Consider the following 13,954-nt stretch of genomic DNA (forward strand, 5'->3'; position numbering starts at 1 on the left):
AAATGGTTTATTGTCAGAATACAAAATATGTATATAACAACGTCATATTATAAATAATCTATAGCTTACTTTAAATAGCCTTACTTCTTATCACAGTTAAAAATTCATCAACAGTGTACAAACATGAATCTACTAACATTTTCTTTACAACATTTTTAAAGTTTGATCTGTTTAATACCTTGATATGATTGGGCAAAGCATTGTAATATTTGATTCCCTGATATCTAAAACTGACTTGAGTGCTAGCAAAGTTACATTTTGGTACAACTACATTATTTCTATTACGAGTACTATAACTATGAACATCACATTGATTAATAAATAATGATAAATTATCTCTGACATATAACAAAACATTTAATACATAAATAGACGGCAATGTAAAGTTTTAACCATTACGTAATCTACACTGTAACCGATATAGATAATTTTTCTAACCAAACAATGTTTTAGAGTTGAATGCAAGATATTGTGTAATGGACACTATGATTATCTAGAAGACACAGAAAGATAAGAGGTTCTTGATATTGTATTGACTACAGAACTCTCAGATAAGTTATTGGACACAGATGATTACGAAAAACAAGAATCATATTACACATAATAACCATAAAATGACATTTCCATTTCTGATATTTAAAATCCATTGATATTTGTTATCTCTACTCCCTGAAACCACATATGTTTTGTTTAGGAGGATGAGCGGAATAGCTAATAACGTTAAAATTACGAACGGCAACTCCATCCATTAATTTCACTTAACTCGCTCGTCGCATTGTGGGTGGGATATAACTCTAAATAATCAATGAATAGACCGTAGAGGATTTGCGGAAAAGGTGCTTAGAATTAAAAGATATGTCCTAGATAGGAATACTTCTTGAAATATATTATTAATTTTTATGCGATATATGGTTTTGAGAGCTTAAAAATTCATGGTAGTAAACTATAGAAAATTAGATGAAGTGAACAAAATCTAGCACCTGCTAGAATTGAAGTTCTACTACGCAACTGTTAAAATTTGTGTAGTTATAATTGGCTTGCTCTAACTAGACCTAGTTGTAGCTAAGTTGTTCTGGACACCCTAGTTATTGCTTGGAAATAAAGTGAATGAAATGAAACTTCTAGCCTTTGAGGTTAGCCACTGCTTATAAATTTGTTCAGTCCGGTCCAGGGCATGCTAGCCTAGCTGTATAGTTGTTTGTTAGTGACCTCCCAATATTTCTACATTTTTATAGGTATCTTAACAGAAACAAGTATTCTGTGCGTTTGGAAATTACAAAGTGCAAAGAGATATTAAGTTTTGACAGTGAAAATGATCTTTCATAGACAAGAATGAGTTTTTTTATAATACAGTACAAACCCGACCTATTCTGTATTTTAGCATTGAAACACTTGGTAGGCTGATGCAATTTCTTTTTGTCTGATGGGGGAAATGTAAAAATTTCTTTCCTGCATTATATATTTCTGTCTATCTGACCACATGATATCTTGAGAATAAAATTAGCTATTATAGTCATGAAATTTTGCATGCATTCTTAGTGACACCTCTTATGCAACACACAGTGTGGTGTACTCCTACCTTGTAATAATAATACTCAATCTATATCTTAAAGCCTAAAATAAGCCATAACAATATAAAATCCACTGCTGTATTGGTATAAGCCGTTCAAGCATACATTTACAAGTAACTATACAACACACAGTGTGGTGTACTCCTACCTTGTAATAATAATACTCAATCTATATCTTAAAGCCTAAAATAAGCCATAACAATATAAAATCCACTGCTGTATTGGTATAAGCCGTTCAAGCATACATTTACAAGTAACTATACAACACACAGTGTGGTGTACTCCTACCTTGTAATAATAATACTCAATCTATATCTTAAAGCCTAAAATAAGCCATAACAATATAAAATCCACTGCTGTATTGGTATAAGCCGTTCAAGCATACATTTACAAGTAACTATACAACACACAGTGTGGTGTACTCCTACCTTGTAATAATAATACTCAATCTATAACTTAAAGCCTAAAATAAGCCATAACAATATAAAATCCACTGCTGTATTGGTATAAGCTGTTCAAGCATACATTTACAAGTAACTATACAACACACAGTGTGGTGTACTCCTACCTTGTAATAATAATACTCAATCTATAACTTAAAGCCTAAAATAAGCCATAACAATATAAAATCCACTGCTGTATTGGTATAAGCCGTTCAAGCATACATTTACAAGTAACTATACAACACACAGTGTGGTGTACTCCTACCTTGTAATAATAATAGTCAATCTATATCTTAAAGCCTAAAATAAGCCATAACAATATAAAATCCACTGCTGTATTGGTATAAGCCGTTCAAGCATACATTTACAAGTAACTATACAACACACAGTGTGGTGTACTCCTACCTTGTAATAATAATACTCAATCTATATCTTAAAGCCTAAAATAAGCCATAACAATATAAAATCCACTGCTGTATTGGTATAAGCCGTTCATGCATACATTTACAAGTAACTATACAACACACAGTGTGGTGTACTCCTACCTTGTAATAATAATACTCAATCTATATCTTAAAGCCTAAAATAAGCCATAACGATATAAAATCCACTGCTGTATTGGTATAAGCTGTTCAAGCATACATTTACAAGTAACTATACAACACACAGTGTGGTGTACTCCTACCTTGTAATAATAATACTCAATCTATATCTTAAAGCCTAAAATAAGCCATAACAATATAAAATCCACTGCTGTATTGGTATAAGCCGTTCAAGCATACATTTACAAGTAACTATACAACACACAGTGTGGTGTACTCCTACCTTGTAATAATAATACTCAATCTATATCTTAAAGCCTAAAATAAGCCATAACAATATAAAATCCACTGCTGTATTGGTATAAGCCGTTCAAGCATACATTTACAAGTAACTATACAACACACAGTGTGGTGTACTCCTACCTTGTAATAATAATACTCAATCTATATCTTAAAGCCTAAAATAAGCCATAACAATATAAAATCCACTGCTGTATTGGTATAAGCCGTTCAAGCATACATTTACAAGTAACTATACAACACACAGTGTGGTGTACTCCTACCTTGTAATAATAATACTCAATCTATATCTTAAAGCCTAAAATAAGCCATAACAATATAAAATCCACTGCTGTATTGGTATAAGCCGTTCAAGCATACATTTACAAGTAACTATACAACACACAGTGTGGTGTACTCCTACCTTGTAATAATAATAGTCAATCTATATCTTAAAGCCTAAAATAAGCCATAACAATATAAAATCCACTGCTGTATTGGTATAAGCCGTTCATGCATATATTTACAAGTAACTATACAACACACAGTGTGGTGTACTCCTACCTTGTAATAATAATACTCAATCTATATCTTAAAGCCTAAAATAAGCCATAGAAATATAAAATCCACTGCTGTATTGGTATAAGCCGTTCAAGCATACATTTACAAGTAACTATACAACACAGTGTGGTGTACTCCTACCTTGTAATAATAATACTCTTAATCTATATCTTAAAGCCTAAAATAAGCCATAAAAATATAAAATCCACTGCTGTATTGGTATAAGCCGTTCATGCTCACATTTACAAGTAACTATACAACACACAGTGTGGTGTACTCCTACTTTGTAATAATAATACTCAATCTATATCTTAAAGCCTAAAATAAGCCATAACAATATAAAATCCACTGCTGTATTGGTATAAGCCGTTCATGCATACATTTACAAGTAACTATACAACACACAGAGTGGTGTACTCCTACCTTGTAATAATAATAATACTCAATCTATATCTTAAAGCCTAAAATAAGCCGTAACAATATAAAATCCACTGCTGTATTGGTATAAGCCGTTCATGCTCACATTTACAAGTAACTATACAACACACAGTGTTTTGTATTCCTACCTTGTAATAATAATACTCAATCTATATCTTAAAGTCTAAAATAAGCCATAACAATATAAAATCCACTGCTGTATTGGTATAAGCCGTTCAAGCATACATTTACAAGTAACTATACAACACACAGTGTGGTGTACTCCTACCTTGTAATAATAATACTCAATCTATATCTTAAAGCCTAAAATAAGCCATAACAATATAAAATCCACTGCTGTATTGGTATAAGCCGTTCATGCTCAAATTTACAAGTAACTATACAACACACAGTGTGGTGTACTCCTACCTTGTAATAATAATACTCAATCTATATCTTAAAGTCTAAAATAAGCCATAAAAATATAAAATCCACAGCTGTATTGGTATAAGCCTTTCATGCATACATTTACAAGTAACTATACAACAAAGTTTTTTTAGGAGGGATTACAGAAACATATAAAGTAAGTTTATTTATCACAAATCAAATTAAGTTTTATAATCCATCGTTTCAGTCTGAGTTATTTATCAATTGTCATAGTTACAGCTAATCCAAGCTACTGTTACACCCTGCACTAGCCTAATGGCCATGTGCAGACCCTTTCCTAGCTGTTGCTAACTAGGTCTGGCGCTTAGGTCTCTTCACTTGGTTCCGTGGAAGAGCTTGAGCTGCGCTTCAGATGCTAATTAATAAGCTTTTTCCAGAAACTTTTATCTGTTTTTTACATTTTTTTCATTTAAAAGTGTATGGAAAAGTTGACTGTCAAACTAAAGAAAGCATGGATTTTATTTTATTTTTTTATTACTGTAATTGTCTATAATTAATAACTATTTTAACTTTGATTATTTTACTTACTTTATGAAAATATTATAAAGTTAAAGTTTTTTGTATTGTATTATACTTAATATGATTTTAAGTGTCACAAAGATGAATTAAATGGAATGAATTATATACGAACCTAAGATATATCTGCCAAGATGTTCATCTACTAATTCAACTATATGATTTTAAACTATTCCATATTTAGTTTATATAATAACTGTAACATGTTGTTTCTTATATAAAAGTAAAGGAATAAATATAAAATGACAGAAAGCTAAGTTGAGACACAGGCATAGCAAAGAGAGGTGAGTTGCTCACATGATCTTAACTTGATTTATTATATACTGTCTCGAGGGATTTTTAAGTTTTTCATCATAAGCGCAGGTTGGAGCCGAAGGCCTCACTGTAGCCTGCGCTGATGGGCAGGGCACAGAAAAGTCACACCAAACACAATTTATGCCCATGGCCATCGATGTGGACTTTGGTGCAATACTGCACTTATCCCTCGAGGTAGCAGGCCTACTTGAGTTCAAGCTCAGACCATGTTAGTGAACGCTCCAACATCAGTGTGATAATAACTTGGTGCAATACTGCACTTATCCCTCGAGGTAGCAGGCCTACTTGAGTTCAAGCTCAGACCATGTTAGCGAACACTCCAACATCAGTGTGATAATAACTTGGTGCAATACTGCACTTATCCCTCGAGGTAGCAGGCCTACTTGAGTTCAAGCTCAGACCATGTTAGTGAACGCTCCAACATCAGTGTGATAATAACTTGGTGCAATACTGCACTTATCCCTCGAGGTAGCAGGCCTACTTGAGTTCAAGCTCAGACCATGTTAGTGAACGCTCCAACATCAGTGTGATAATAACTAATATAACTTACTCCAGCCAACTGTAGATGAAACTCCAAACAAATGATTAACCAATACATAAGTGGTGATAAATTAAAATACATGCAATTTTCCATAGTTTGTATTCAGATTTATATGAAATATTTTTATTGTTCATTATTGACTGTGCATAAGAAATATCAATTCTATGATAGTCCATGTTATTCCATGGGATTTGGCTGAGCTTTAGCGAACATTTTTATATTGGTCTCGTGGGTAACCATGATGGTAATGAAGAAATCATAAACAAATTTAGGCATCTCTATGCAAGATGAAGCAACTCGGCATTCATATTGAATCAACCCTTCCCACCAGAGCTACGTTATATGTAGAGAACTAACTATATTTTAATACTGCATGACATATCCTTCATTTTAAAATGATTTAGTAAACAATAATGTAAGAAAAAATTTCAGAAACAAGGCTTACTGCCATTTAAGTTGAAAATAACTTTGAACTTCAGTCTGAGACGAGTTAAGACATATTGGTATTTTGTCTCTTCGCCATGCCAGGAGAGATACAATATTGGACTTAACAATATGAGTGAAGAAGCAAAGTAATATGGCACATAAATATTCATTATTATTATTTATTATTTGTTGAGTTAATATTCATTAATATTAGACATTTCTGTATTCTTTGTTTTAGTCACTTTCGTAATTTGACTTATCTTTTTCTCTTTCTATCAACTTGGTTAATTTTTAAATATCCATTCAAGCACAAATAGAAGGAAGCTGCACTATATATGTGTTGCTGTAATCTTGAATGGGTGGGACATTATTTGGTTATGAGGTTAATGTTAACAACTCTTTCATTATCTAAAATAATCTATGTGTATTATTTTATGTATATACTGAGTATTCAATTGTGAGAAAGTGTATTGAAAATTAATTGAGATCAAACTGTTCCATTTTTGGGCATTTTTCAATGGAAGACTTGTGCAGGAATTTTAATATGCCAATAAGGTAAATAAAACTTCATTAATGTTTTTTCTGTTACAGATTTTCGCCTTTATATGTACAAGAATCATAACTGGATCTTAGAAGGTAAATATTGACATAACTTCTACCATATATACAGGTAAAATTTTTAGTTTTCTTTCAAACTATCACAAATCTTTCATGGACAGAGTTGCTGCTTTTTGTTTGACCAAAGCAGTTGTACTTAGACAAAAATCCGTGTGGGTAAAATAAAAGTACTTAAAATTTAACTAGATGTCTCCTATTAATACAAACAAGAAAAACAAGTGAGAGAGACAGAATCATCTTTATTCCATAAAATATACAATACACTAAATGTATATGAATAGCATCAATACTAATACTGAAATATAATTTCTAAAACTAATATTTACATTTTTAATACTTTTATTGCATTAAAACTATTGCCTCAATTATTTTCTGGCCTCATCTACCAATTCATTAATAGAATAAATTGCTTTGTTTGTAAGATACTCCTTAATTTTTATTTCAAATTTGTTATAATTAGTTTCTTTTTTGATTTCCTCAGGTAAATAATTTAGAAATCTTTTTCCCATATAATCAGTTTTCATTTCATAAAATGTGAAATTGTGTTTGTCAGTGATAATTGTTTTATGTGTATTATAGTCACGCCGAGGCGTTGGAGACTAAACAGAAGTTCTTTTTACCAATTTTATTACTTCATTATGGGTGAAAACTTCAGAGAAAAATCATGTGATCTAAGAGGGCTCGCTTTGCATCATCCTCTTTCTAGTGATGACCAAGTTTATTTTAAGATTGTCAGTTACTATTCACAACTGTCACTTGTGTGCTGTATGTGATTGTAAAAACTAGAAAAAGAAAACCAATTTGTTATGTCCTGAATGTAATTGTGGAGTTCATCCTAAGAGCTACCATCTGCTCCACACTATGACAGGGTGGAATCCTGTGACTGAGTGAAAGATGAAACTTGTTATATATTGTACATATGTAAATAAGACAGGATTCAAATTTAGTATTTTATTTTATTTTGGTTTTAACTGTTATACATGAGTATAAATACATGTCATATATTGAAGTATTTGTTTATCCTAGGATTATATAATATAGAACATGTATGTCTCTTTCTTTGAGATGCATCTCAGGAAAATTGAGTCCTTGTAGGGTATATTATGTTTACATTGTTATCTACTAACTTAAATAAATATGATATATGTAGTACACTTTATCATATTTTATATTCCTTATTACTAGGCTATATATGAGGTGGTGAGAGTCAAAGTGGTATAACTCCATTTTTTCTAAATTTCACTTAACAGCTGTTTTCAACCCCAAAACATGTTTTCTGTTTAGTGTAAAAGTGGGATAAATTCTCGTTCATGATTTCTAATAAAGACAGCAGCACTGTTTGTTTACACTTACAAAACCTAGTTTTAGTTAGAAACAAAGTGGTATAACTCAGACTTATCCCACTCTGACTAACTTTTGGGCGGTTTTATGGCAAATCCCATCAGCTTTAATGTCCCATCAGCTTTAATGTTGATAAAAATTTGAAAGATATTCTGATAATGGAAGATACAAGTGAAGAAAAATATGATAGTGATAAGGATAAAGAATATCAACCAAACTACAGTGATAGCAGCTCTTATTCTGCAGGTAAATGAAATCCATTTATCTTATTCAGCATGAAATCCATTTGCATAAAGCTGAAAAGGCTAGATCTGCAATGAAGAATGAAGGAGACACGGCAAAAGAAAAAAAGATGAACTGTTAGCATTAAGTATAGATCTCCAGAAAGCTCTTCCCTTTCCTAAGCTGACAGTGTCTGATGCGTACTACAGGCGAAACATGTATTGTTATAACTTAGGTGTGCATGACCTTGCCAACAATAATGCTGCAATGTATGTTTGGGATGAATGTAGGCTACAGCTTCTCGAGTATCTCAAGAAATAGCTTAACTTCTGCAATTTTAAAACACTTATCTTTGCATGTTAGCAACCAAAATCATATAATAATTTACAGTGACACTTGCACTGGACAGAATCGGAACATAAAGGTTGCCCTGGCTCTGATGAAGTTTGTTCAAGACAGCCCCTCTTTTAATATAGTAGAACAAAATTTCTTGTATCAGGACACTCCTATTTGCCCAATGATTCTAATTTTGGTCTCATTGAACAATGTGCAAAAATGAAATCCATCTACGTTCCTGATGATTGGTACAGCGCAATGGCGTCAGAAAGAAAAAAAAAATAGTTTTATAGTAGTTCAGATGGCAGCACCAGATTTTCTTTCCACTGAAAATTTAGAAAAGGCCATTGTTAGGAGGACTAAAAACACAGCTGGAGATAAATTTAATTGGCTATCGTTTCAGTGGATTCGGTATGACAAAAGTAAACCTTTTGAGATCTTGTACAAGACAAGACTAGATGATGACGAACCTTTTAGTACTTTGAACGTACGCCCTAATACGTCAGCTAAGGGTCGTCCTAGGTCTCTCTTGCCCGATGAAGACCAACTTTACAAGGAACCCAGAATAATTAATGCTGTGAAAAAAAGAGACATGATCTTCCTCCTAAAGTATATTCCTCCAATCCACCATGCCTACTTCAGGAACATAAAAAGTTCGAACACAGCGGAAGACACCAATTTTCTGAATGTCGAAGAGGACACTCCAGAGGAGAAAGAAAATTTGCAGTGAAGCCAATAAGTTTTCTTCTATTGTAAAATATTTTCTGTAATTTTTGTTTCAATTTTTCATGTAAATACAATCAGCTAAATATAAATTAAACAGGTTTAGTAGTTAAAACTTATTTGTACCTGTTACATTTGGTGAGTTTTATTTAGAGTAAAAGTGGTATAACTCATTTGAACACTATCATTACGGTTATCTGTTAAAAAATTAACAATTTCAACTGTTCCATTAGTTAAAATAGACTTTTGTTAACATCATCCAGCAATTAAAAAATTTCTCACATGAAACCTAATTTTTTGGGACCTGATGGGATAAAACACTCTGTCCTGAAAAGTTGTAGTAAAGTGAGATATACCACTTTGACTCTCACCACCTCATATATACACAGATCCCTCAGGTAAGTCTAATATGTATGTTGTGTCAAGTTAGAGTACGCTTTGTTATTGTAGTAAACGAGTACGTGGAAAACATTACTTGCATACTAAGCTGTCTGAACCACCAGGGCCCTTGGCGACCCAGACCGCTGGTACAAGGCAATGCCCCCTAGTCATAGTCACAACACAGTCGGTGTAGTATAGCGTGGGAAGTTAGTTGAGTTAGCAGAAAACTTATCTGCCTGGGAGACATACCAGAGTCACGGTCAAGTCTTACTAGCCAGTCTAAGTACGGTTACCGTGGGTTACAGGCTCTGCTCGTGTCGTGTCGTGTGTGCTGTGTTAGTGTCCTGTGTATTGGGATTATCTATACCAATATCTTTGGTACGTCTAACCTATCACTTAATCACTAAATTACACTAAAATTACTTTAAAATACAAAGTCAGGTGTTTTAATTTTCTAAATCTTTTATGTCTTTATTCTCTATCGTTTTCCGACACAACATCGAGATTTTTATATACATTTTTATTTCTGTTACACTTACTTCAGTGACTCTCAAGGTTATATAACGTTATAATGAATCATTCAAACCGTAATCAAGTTAACCTGTCTCTCAACTCCTGGAGTATAATACCTATTCTTTAAAGCGATTCTTGCGTGACTATGTGGTAGCTTTTTAACCTCATATATTATGAAAGTATTGCGAAGATACTTTTCACTCTCTTCAAAATTTTACTACAAGGCAGTGAGTGCACAATGATTTTCATGAGAAATATTGTATATTTTATTCTTGAATATTTTATTATTGCTAAAGTCCCTTCATATTTGTTTTATATTCTCTTATAGAATAATTTCATTCTAGCAACATGTATTGGTTGTTCTGTTAACCTTCCCCTGTGGTAAATTTCTACTGCATACGTCACTTCGTTAATTTTTTTTTGACAACGAAAAGACCTCTAAATGGTGTTTGAAATTTACTATATTTTTTTGTGTGGTCTTTCGGGAAATGGACCAAGACTTCATCGCCGAGTTATCCAAATGAGTTTTGTCACGGTCAAAGTATTTCTTTTGCGCTTCCTGGGCTTTTTTCATGATTTTCGGCATATCTTTGCGTATTTGCTCTAAAATTTCTATATTTTCCAACACCATTTTTTCGGGATTAACCTGTAAATATATACAATCAGATGGTAAGTTTGCTTCGTAACCAAACATGAGGTAGTGCACTGTGTAGCCTGTTGAAATGTTTACAGACGTGTTGTAGGCAAATGTAACTATTTGTACATATTTTGACCAAGTTTGGGGTTTTTCCACAACGTAATGAGATATTGCCTTTATTAGCGTGTGGTTGTATTTTTCAACCGCACCTTGTACTTGTGACATATAAGCAGCGCCTGGCCTTTGTTCAATCCCGAGTGCATTTAGTAACTGTGAAATTACAGAATTCATAAAGTGTGTTCCTCTGTCATGATTAATAATTCTAGGAAATCCAAAAGTGCAGAATAGATTTAATAATTTTTGCGCTACCGTGTTCGCATCTGCATTTCTACAAGGGGTTGCAAATGCCATTCTAGTGCAGGCATCGGTTGCAACTAGGATATATTTGTAACCATTACTTTGTGTAATATTACCTACAAAGTCTATTGTTATTCTGTCAAAGGGTTTTATGGAGGGTGCAATAGGTTGTAGTAGGCCGTAATTTTTGTTCGTTTTTGGCCTACGTAATTGACATTCTTCACAAGATTTTGTATATTGGAGGATATCACGGTACATATTCGGCCAGTGATATCGTAATTTTATTTTTGAAGCTGTTTTGTAATGTGATAAGTGTCCACCCGTGTAGGGGTTGTCATGGAATATTTTTAATATTTCTTGTGTTTGTTTTTGGGGTATAGCCAATAAGTTTCTAGTTTCTTGTCCGTTGAAAGTTTTGAAATATAACAATCCATCTATTTCTTCGTAATGTCTTGAGGCCCGTCTGATTTTTTTATTTACCGCCTCAGGTGAGGTCATCGCAAGGCGTATTTGTTTCAAATAACTGTCTTGAGCTTGTAGTAGGGGTAGATTTGTCTGTATTAAAGTATTGACGGTTAAACACACGTCCGTGAATTCTTCATCCAAAGGTTGTTCTAAAGGATTTCTGCTTAAGGCGTCTGCTAACACGTTTGTAGCGCCACGTTTATGTTTTACTACAATGTCGTAGTCTGTTAATGACAGTGCTAATCTGTTTAATCTAGTGGAAGTGTGCTTAAAATTTTTATAAAACTGTAATGCGGCACAGTCCGTATAAACTGTTGTTTGTCTACCAAGCGTGAATTCTCTGAAGTAGTTCACAGCATAGGTTAGCGCTAGCATTTCACGTTCAGCATTGCTGTAACGCATTTGGGTATTTGAATATTTTTTTGACATGTAATAAATTGGGTACATTCTATTATTTTCTTCATCTAACTGTACTAACGCTGCTCCGCATCCTATCAGACTGCTATCTACATGTGCTTCCCTGTTGTCCTTCCAATGTGATAGTAATGGTGGGTTTGTCAAAATTTGTTTGATTTTTATAAAAGCCTGTTCACATAGATCCGTCCATTTAAATGCCATGTTTTTATTTGAATCTTTTATTATCTCAGTAAGGGGTTGTGCTATTTTGGCATAATTTTGGATGAATCTGCGGAAGAATCCTGAGCATCCTAAAAATTGTCTCACTTGCCTTACACAAGTTGGTCTCTTAAATTCGGTGATAGCTTCTACTGACTGTTTTTGGGATAAAATGCCTTCCCCTGATACCTCGTGTCCTAAAATGTTTACACTTTTGTAGAGAAATTTACACTTTTTTGTATTTAGTTTCTTTTACCTAAAAGATAAATTAAATTTCCAATAACTCAAAAATATTTTCAAACCCGTATTTAGAGTAACGCCAAGTAAACTAACTAGGTACGTCAATGGACATGTATAATTAAATGGAAACCATACTTCATGAAGATTTAATACCATTAGACACATACAGGACTTCCAAAAGTGACATAGTAAAGATATTAAATAAAAATGGAATACAATCTAGAGACACAGACACTGTAGCTGACCTCAGACCTATCCTAGCGGCACTTAAGAACTTAACACGTATAAGCGCAAGTCACCCTAATATTAAAACCATCTTTAATAATTTAACTACACGAAAGACTCACCTTAGTGAAGAGGACAGGGAAAACTATAAGGATCTAGCTACAATCGAGGATTTTCTAGCGCAGAGAACTAATTTATATGACACAGTACATAACCCTGAGGCGGACATCAAGACACAAGCACCCTCAACCTTAGCACAACATTACGAGCCACTCACACTACCTGACAGAACTAACACAGCAACCATGGGGGAAAACATACCGCTAATATCAGCTGGGACTTACACAGGTCTCCAGAGCGAAAATCCACAAGATTTTTTAGACAAATTCCTAGTGGCAGCAACTTCAAACAGATGAACAGATAACACTAAAGTTAATTTATTCCCAGCGCATTTATCAGGCACAGCACTAACTTGGTTCAAATACTACAAGCAAAAACAACGAGGGGAAGCCATACAATGGGATCAACTTGCTAAAAGTTTCATAGAGGCCTTCACTCCATTAGCACAAACCCAGAGTCTACAAATGATTTTAGAACACAAAATACAGGGAGAGAACGAGCCAACACTAACCTATTTTTTAGATATATTAACAACATGCCGAAGATATGACCCTACAATACAGGACAAGCAAATTATACATTTTATCATACAGGGACTAAAACCAGAAATCTGTGAACGAGTTATAGGCCTGAAAAACGACACCTTAAGTGATCTAGAGAATAATTTAAAAATTACAGAACAGCTAGTTCTAACACAAATGAAAAACAAAGAAAGGTACAATAGGGTTGCAGCAAACAAACCCTATAGTACACCCTTATATGAACAAAACATCATCCATAAACTACAAACAGAAGTTAACACCCTAACCAATTTAGTAGCTACCCTAACTACAAACCAAATTTCAAATCATAACCACAGGTACGAAAGGTCTCCATCCCCGTATGAAAACTCAAAATATAAGCCAAGATATGATAGAACACCTAGTCCTCACCAGAATAGACATATGGAAAGCCCAAACTACCCCAAACAAACCCAAAGGCCACCTATGATTAAACACGTTACCTTCAGTGATAGGAGAAGACAAAACCATTCCCAAACACCAACACTAGCACTCGCTTTTCGACTTCCCGTCTTCGACCTCCTTGTTCTTCAGTTTTGATGT

General features: G+C 33.6%; 1 protein-coding gene across 1 annotated transcript in view; it reads left to right on the forward strand.

Moving 5' to 3' along the window:
* The window catches only part of LOC124356533 (tubulin-specific chaperone C), a 30,164-nt gene that overhangs the window by 4,413 nt on the left and 11,797 nt on the right, over positions 1–13,954 (forward strand). Inside the window, exon 2 of the mRNA XM_046807589.1 lies at positions 6,650–6,694. The gene's annotated coding sequence lies outside the window, so the exon portion shown is untranslated. The remainder of the gene's footprint in view (positions 1–6,649; positions 6,695–13,954) is intronic.

The sequence above is a fragment of the Homalodisca vitripennis genome, chromosome 3, assembly GCF_021130785.1.
Source record: "Homalodisca vitripennis isolate AUS2020 chromosome 3, UT_GWSS_2.1, whole genome shotgun sequence".
NCBI classification, from domain to species: Eukaryota; Metazoa; Arthropoda; class Insecta; order Hemiptera; family Cicadellidae; genus Homalodisca; species Homalodisca vitripennis.